This window comes from Theropithecus gelada, chromosome 10 (assembly GCF_003255815.1).
Source record: "Theropithecus gelada isolate Dixy chromosome 10, Tgel_1.0, whole genome shotgun sequence".
Taxonomy (NCBI): Eukaryota; Metazoa; Chordata; class Mammalia; order Primates; family Cercopithecidae; genus Theropithecus; species Theropithecus gelada.
The window spans coordinates 96,342,836-96,348,835 of record NC_037678.1 but is presented as its reverse complement, the minus strand read 5'-3'; the positions used below and the strand labels follow the sequence as shown (position 1 = coordinate 96,348,835).

The following is a 6,000-nucleotide window of genomic DNA, read 5'->3' as shown; positions in this document are numbered from 1 at the left end:
GACCACTTGGCTCCCTGGCTTCAGCCCCTTTCCAGGGTAGTGAACATTTCTGTCTCACTGGTGTTCCACCCACCACTGGGGTATGAAAAATAAAATCCTGCAGCTAGCTTAGTGTCTGCCCAAACAGCTGCCCAGTTTTGTGCTTGAAACCCAGGGCCCTGGTGGTGTAGGCACCCGAGGGAATCTCCTGGTCTGCACGTTGTCAATACTGTGGGAAAAGCATAGTATCTGGGCCAGAAGGCACCATTCCTCACATCATAGTCCCTCACGGCTTCCCTTGGCTAGGGGAGGGAGTTCCCTGACCCCTTGCACTTCCTGGGTGAGGTGATGCCCCATCCTGCTTTGGCTCACCCTCCGTGGGCTGCACCCAACTGTCTATTCAGTCCCAATGAAAGAGCTGGGTACCTCAGTTGGAAATGCAGAAATCACCTGCTTTCTGCATTGATCTCACTGGGAGTTACAGACCGGAACTATTCCTATTCAGCCATCTTGACAGCCAGCAAGAAGTAACCAAATTTCTTAGTCTATTTTGGCTTTAATAGTAACTGTCCTAAGATTTTTTGTCATTCACAGGCAATTGTCTTGCTTTGATCCTATTTAAAATGAGGTTTATAATCATCTATAGGACTTTGACAGATGTTCCTGAATGCAGGTATCTGATAACCTTTGGAGACTGTGATGTTAAAATAGGGAAAAAAAACTTTTGGAACTCTCTTGGAGAGCTGAAATGTTCATGAATATCAAACAGAACAGGAGTTAACTGCATGGACTGATCTAATAGAAAACTGAAGTAATCCTTTTGAAATTTTTTGCTTAAAATGCTGAAGATCCTTTGTTTTGTTTTCCAGAGTCAAGGAAACTTTTCTTTTGAGCTATATACAGCTTTTAACAATTGAGTAAGGTATACTCCTGTGAACAAAATTTGGAGCATATTTGTTTCTCTCTACCTATTTTCTCCAGAATTTGAAAACTATTTGTGAGTATTCTTAACTTATGGCAATATAGTTATTTGCATAAGTGCAATAATAATCTGTTTTCTTTTGTAACAGGACACAATTGGAGAAACTGCTTAATTTATCAAGGCTTTGACTGGAATGGCATGCTTTCCTTTTAGGAATCAAACTTGACTTATAGAGCCAATAAAATCCCTTGGGAAAACTGGCCTCATACATTGTCTGCATAGTCCCTGTACAGGGTTTCCAACCTGTGGTAAGTAAAGAATGTCACTTTTTTTTTTTTTTTTTTTGAGATGGAGTCTCACTCTGTCACCCAGGCTGGAGTGCAGTGGTGCAATCTCAGCTCACTGCAACCTCCACCTCCCAGGTTCAAGCAATTCTGCTGCCTCAGCCTCCCAAGTAGCTGGGACTACAGGTGCACACCACCAAGCCCAACTGATTTTTGTATTTTTAGTAGAGACAGGGTTTCACCATATTGGCCAGGCTGGTCTCAAACTCCTGACCTCATTGTGTGCCTTCCTTGGCCTCCCAAAGTGCTGGGATTACAGGCTTGAGCCACAGTGCCTGGCCAAGCATGTCACTTTCTAACAGGCCCAGGAGCCCCATATTACCTTGTGACCTCAAGAGGAAAGGAATTTTCCAACTTATAGGTATTTGAGGGTACAAACTCAACGCTGGGCTTGGCTTTGAAAAAAGTCTTATCTGAGATTCATTTTATGGAACAACGTTCCATCAAAGCCAATTAAAAAAGCCTATGTGAAAAATTATTCTTGCTGCACTTTACAAATAATCTGACCAAGTATAAGGCTAAAGCTTATTTTTTGAAACAAATCCATCCTACCATGATTTGTCTTTAGTAAAAATGTGAGACTGGAGAGAGAAAAATTATGTTTCAAAAACTATGGTACACTTGTTATTAGATTCTAGTCTCATCAGTTGTTTTGGGGCTGTTTTTCACCATAATGATGCTTTCTGAGTCAGCTCCTCTCTACCCTGGATATGAGATGCCCTAATAGTTAGGTGGGAATATCATTGCCCCTCTTCAGCCTGAAGAAGTTGAAGAGGATAGATTTCATCTGCTTACAGCCTTTAGGATTAAGGGTTCCCTTGTAAAAGGGAGGGGGGAAATACGCCAGAGGTGTTTGAACCAGAGCAACTCAATCTTGAATAGGGGCTGGGTAAAATAAGGCTGAGACCCACGGAGCTGCATCCCAGGAGGTTAGGCATTCTAAGTTACAGAATGAGATAGGAGGTTGGCACAAGATACAGGTTACAAAAACCTTGCTGATAAAAGAATGCGGTAAAGAAGCTGGCCAAAGCCCATCAAAACCAAGATGGCAATGAAAGTGACCTCTGGCTCATTATACACTAATTATAATGCATTAGCATGCTAAGAGACATCCCACCAACACCACAACAGTTTATAAATGCCATGACAACGTCAGGAAGTTACCCTATATGGTCTAAAAAGGGGAGGAACCCTCAGTTCTGGTAATTGCCCACCCCTTTCCTTGAAAACTCATGAATAATCCATCCCTTGTTTAGCACATAATCAAGAGAACCATAAAAACAGCCACCCAGCAGCCTCAGGACTGCTCTGCTTATGGAGTAGTCATTCTTTTTTTTTTTTTTTTTTTGAGACAGAGTCTTGCTCTGCCGCCCAGGCTGGAGTGCAGTGGCGTGATCTTGGCTCACTGCAAGCTCCGCCTCCCGGGTTCATGCCATTCTCCTGCCTCAGCCTCCCGAGTAGCTGGGACTACAGGCGCCCGCCACCTCACCCGGCTAGTTTTTTTGTATTTTTAGTAGAGACAGGGTTTCACCGTGTTAGCCAGGATGGTCTCGATCTCCTGACCTCGTGATCCGCCCGTCTCGGCCTCCCAAAGTGCTGGGATTACAGGCTTGAGCCACCGCGCCCGGCCAGAGTAGTCATTCTTATATTCCTTTACTTCCTTAACAAACTTGATTTCACTTAATAAAAAAAAATTATAGTATATACATACAAAGGAATATTATTTAGTCCTTAAAAAGAAGGAAATCCTGCCATTTGTGATGACATAGATGGACCCGGAGGACATTATGTTAAACAAAGTAAGCCAGGCACAGAAAGACAAATACTGCAGGATCTCATTTATGGGTGTATCTTAGTCCATTTGTGCTGCTATAACAAAATATCTGGGACTGGGTAACTTATAAACAGCAGAAATTTGTTTCTTATGTTTCTGGAGGCTGGGAAGTCTAAGATCAAGACACTAGCATTGGTGTCTGATGAAGGCTGCTCCCTGCTTCCAAGATGGTGTCTTGTTGCTGCTTCCTCCAGAGGAGATGCATGTGTTCTCACATGGAGGAAGACAGAAGGGTGAGAGAGCACTCCTTTTGACCTTGAGCCTTTAAATAAGGGTGCTAATCCCATTCATAAGAGTAGAGCCCTCATGACTTAATCACATCCCAAAGACCATACCTCTTAATACTACTGCATTGGGGATGGCTTCAACATAAATTTTGGAGGGATGTCATCATTCAAACCATAGCAATGTGGACTCTAAAATAATCAAACTCCTAAAAGCAGAGAGTAGGCTGGGCGTGGTGGCTCAAGCCTGTAATCCCAGCACTTTGGGAGGCCGAGACGGGCAGATCACGAGGTCAGGAGATCGAGACCATCCTGGTTAATGCGGTGAAACCCTGTCTCTACCAAAAAAATACAAAAACTAGCTGGGTAAGGTGGCGGGCGCCTATAGTCCCAGCTACTCAGGAGGCTGAGGCAGGAGAATGGTGTAAACCCGGGAGGCGGAGCTTGCAGTGAGCTGAGATCTGGCCACTGCACTCCAGCCTGGGCAACAGGGCAAGACTCTGTCTCAAAAGAAAAAAAAAAAAAACAGAGAGTAGAATGGTGGTTTTCATGGGCTGGAAGGAGGGGGAAATGGGGAGATGATGATCAGAAGGTACCAAGCTTCAGTTATCCAGGATGAATGAGCTCTGGAGATCTGTGCGGCATGATGCCTATAGCTAAAAATACTGCATTGTATACCTAAAATTTACTAAGGCAAGTTGATCTTATGGTGTTATTATCAAAACAGTGACAAAAACAAAATCCAAATACAAATAATAAAGGGGCTGGGTGCAGTGGTTCACAGCTGTAATCCCAGCACTTTGGGAGGCCAAGGTAGGTGGATAACTTGAGGTCAGGAGTTCAAGATCATCCTGGCCAACACGGTGAAACCCTGTCTCTACTAAAAATACAAAAATTAGCTGGGCATGGTGGCCTGTGCCTGTGATCCCAGCTGCTCAGGAGGCTGATGTGGGAGGATCACTTAAGTCTGGGAGGCGGAGGTTGGAGTGAGCCATGATCATGCCACTGCACCCCAGCCTGGGTGACAGAGCAAGACTCTGTCTCAATAACAATAATAATAACAATAATAAAGGGGTGGGAGGAAACTTTGGGAGGTGATGGATGTGTTTATAACCTTGATGGTGGTGATGGTTTCACAGGTACAACTTATCCCCAAACTTATCGAAATGGATACATTCAATATATACAGCTTTTTATATGTTCATTTTACCTCAATAGAGCAGTTTTCTTTAAAAAAGAATTAACAACAATCTGGCAGGTCCATGGGGAGGAGAGGCCCAGGTGACTGAGGAGAGAGCATCTGCATCCAGGAGCCCCGTCCAGGGACATGGGGGCCCATGTGAGGCTGTGGCACAGAGAGCCCTGCCAAGAAGGATATGTGCTGTCTCTGGTCTGTCCAAACTCCTCCCAGGCTTGGTGTGAGATCACAGAAGTGTCACAGCTGCTGGCTTCTCCGGTCCTCTACACGGACCTGAATTCCAGCATAACCAACTTGAGCATTTCGGCAAACGTAGAAAACAAATACAGTCTTTATGTGGGCTAGGTACTGGCAGTAACCTCCAGTATTTTTATTGGCTCCAGCTTCATATTGAAAAAGAAGGGTCTCTTGCAACTGGTCAAAAAAGGCGTCACTAGAGCTGGACAAGGTGGACATTCTGACCTGAAAGATGGCTCTAGGGGGCAGGAGTGCTAGCCGTGGGAGCAGGAGAGGCTGTACATTTTGTGGCTTATGCTTTTGCACCTGCCATTTTGGTCACCCCAACCCTCCCGGCCCTCTGAGTGTTCTCGTAAGTGCAATATTATCTTCTTATTTTTTAAATGAGCACTTGAACATTTATGGGAAAACAGGCTGCATATTGGGGTCAACTGTGATGGTTATCCATCCCCCACAAGAAGAGGAAGTCACTTCTTTGCATGAAATGGAAATGAAATTGAGAGACCCAGGATTTATTTCCTTTGCTGTGATCATAATTGTGATCTTCTTGGTACTGATTTTGATTGTGGCTCCCAAGAAAGGACAGATCAATATATTGGTCTATATTTCAATCTGTTCTTTGACTGGAGCATTTTCAGTTTTTTCTGCCAAAGGCCTGGGAATTGCCATTAAGGAATTACTAGAATGGAAGACAGTTTAGAAGCATCCCCTGGTCACTGTTTTGCTGGCTATACTTGTGCTTTTGGTGACTACACAGATTAACTATCTCAAGGCCCTGGACACCGTTACTACATCTCCTGTGACTCCCATTTATTTTGCGTTCTTCACATCCATGGTAGTGACTTGCTCTGCCATCTTACTCCAAGAGTGGTATGGCATGAAGGCTGGAGATATCATCAAGAACCTAAGTGGATTCTTCACTATTATCTTTGGCATCTTTCTTCTACATGCTTTTAAAAATACTGACATTACCTGGAGTAAGCTGACATCCACTGCTAAGAAAGAAGTCATCTCTCTGATTGGCAATGAGAGCAATCCTGTTTACAAGTTTTAGAGAACTTGGAGTGTTCAGCCCCGGATACAATGATAACGTTACCTTGTTTAGTAGAACTGATGATTGAAGTCTCTAGAAACACTGAATTTTAACCAGTATTAGACACTCAAAGAGGAAAATGAATGCTTGTTTCTTGGAACTAGGAAAGTTAGCATTTTTGAAGTTCTAACTAATTTAAATGTGAGGCCAAGTACAAATGCCATCTTTT

The 6,000-nt window shown here is 43.8% G+C and overlaps 1 pseudogene; it reads left to right on the top strand.

The window, feature by feature from the left end:
• Positions 1 to 4,630: 4,630 nt before the first annotated feature.
• LOC112633819 lies at positions 4,631 to 5,859 on the top strand (annotated as a pseudogene).
• The last annotated feature ends 141 nt before the right edge of the window (positions 5,860 to 6,000 follow it).